Source organism: Oncorhynchus kisutch, linkage group LG20 (genome assembly GCF_002021735.2).
Source record: "Oncorhynchus kisutch isolate 150728-3 linkage group LG20, Okis_V2, whole genome shotgun sequence".
Classification (NCBI taxonomy): Eukaryota; Metazoa; Chordata; class Actinopteri; order Salmoniformes; family Salmonidae; genus Oncorhynchus; species Oncorhynchus kisutch.
The window spans coordinates 52,376,201-52,378,457 of NC_034193.2; positions in this window are offsets into that span (position 1 = coordinate 52,376,201).

A 2,257-nucleotide genomic window follows, 5' to 3' on the forward strand; every position below is an offset into this window, starting at 1 on the left:
TTTGCCTACCGCCTCAATAGGTCCACAGACGATGTAATCGCCATCACACTACACACTGCCCTATCCCATCTGGACAAGAGGAATACTTATGTAAGAATGCTGTTCATTGACGACAGCTCAGCATTCAACACCATAGTACCCTCCAAGCTCATCATTAAGCTTGAGGCCCTGGGTCTCAACGCCGCCCTGTGCAATTGGGGCCTGGACTTCCTGGCGGGCTGCACCCAAGTGGTGAAGGTAGGAAACATCTCCACTTCGCTGATACTCAACACTGGGGCCCCACAAGGTTGCATGCTCAGCCCCCTCATGTACTCCCTGTTCACCCATGACATGCGTGGCCATGCACGCCTCCATCTCGATCATCAAGTTTGCAGACGACACAACAGTAGTAGGCTTGATTACCAACCACAACGAGACAGCCTGAGGGAGGAAGTGAGGGCACTCGTGGAGTGTGGTGTCAGGATAACAACCTCTCACTCAACATCAACAAAACAAAGGATGTGATCGTGGACTTCAGGAAACAGCAGAGGGTGCACCTCTCTATCCACATCGACGGGACACCAGTGGAGAAGGTGGAAAGTTTGAAGTTCCTTGGCGTACACATCGCAGACAAACTGAAATGGTCCACCCACACAGTGTGGTGAAGGCGCAACAGTGCCACTTCAACCTCAGGAGGCCGAAGAAATGTAACCTAAAGCCCACAAACTTTTACAGGTGCACAATTGAGAGCATCCTGTCGGGCTGTATCACCGCCTGATATGGCAACTGCACCACCCACAACCGCAGGGCTCTCCAGAGGGTGGTGCAGTCAGCACGACGAATCACCGGGGGCAAACTTCCGGCACTCCAGGGCACCTACAGCACCCCATGTCACATGAAGGCCAAAAAGATCATCAAGGACATCAACCACCCGAGCCACTCCGCTACCATCCAGAAGGCGAGGTCAGTACAGGTGCATCAAGACTGGGACCGAGAGACTGAAAGAAGCTGTTTATCTCAAGGCCATCACACCGTTAAACAGCCCGTCATTAACAGAGAGGCTGCTGCCCACATACAACTTTAATAACTGGATCACTAGTCACTTTAATAATGTCACTTTAATAGTGTTTACACATCTTACATTACTCATCTCATATGTAAATACTGTATATTATACAATCTATTGCATCGTGCCTATGCCGCTCGGTCATTGCTCATCCGTATTTATATGTACACTACCATTCAAAAGTTTGGGGTCACTTAGAAATGCCCTTGTTTGTGAAAGAGAAACACATGTTTTGTCCATTTAAAATAACATCAAATTGATCAGCATTAACAATGTAATGTAGACATTGTTAATGCTGTAAATGACTACTATACCCGGAAACGGCAGATTTCCGGCTATAGTCAGACGTCTTTTGAAATCGTTGTGTCCCGTGTATATATATTTTTCTTCGCATATCTTTTTAAAATATTTTTTCTAAAACTCCACTTCTAAACACTCTGCAACCCAGCGCCGCCTCACTCAATGTGGTGCGGATCTGTTTTTTTCTAAAGTATTATTCACCTTGAATCCAAAATTGGACTGTTAGCTGTATAGATACATCGGCCAATTTCCTGTGCCACTATACCTATTTTGCCAATTGGACTTTGACCCCTCTGCTACTCGGAACCCTACTAATCCATCACTACTGGTCTATCGATGTCCAAAACAGACTTTGCTCCATCGAGGCGTCCCTCTAAGGCCCTTCTGCTAGCTTGCTAGCCCCGGTCTGCTAGCTGTCTGAATCGCCATGTCTCCAGCCAGCCCAACCACTATTGATCACCCTGCTACGCATGCCTCTCACTAATATCAATATGTCTTGTCCATTACTGTCCCGGTTAGTGATTATTGTCTTATTTCACTGTAGAGCTGCTAGCCCTGCTCAATATGCCTTAACCTACCATTTAGTTCCACCCTCCCACATATGAGGTGACATCACCTGGTTAAAACATCTCTTGAGACACTATCTCTCTCATCATTACTCCATGCCTAGGTTTACCTCCAATGTCCTCACATCCTACCATACTCCTGTCTGTACATTATGCCTTGAATCTATTCTCTCACACCAGAACCTGACTCCTTTACTCTGCTGCTCTGAACGCACTAAACAACCAGTCCTGATAGACCTTTAGTCGTACCCTCATCCTACTCTGTTTCTCTGTGATGTAGAGGTTTAATCCAGGCCCTACAGTACCTAGCTCCACTCCTACTCCCCAGTGCTCTCATTTGTTGACT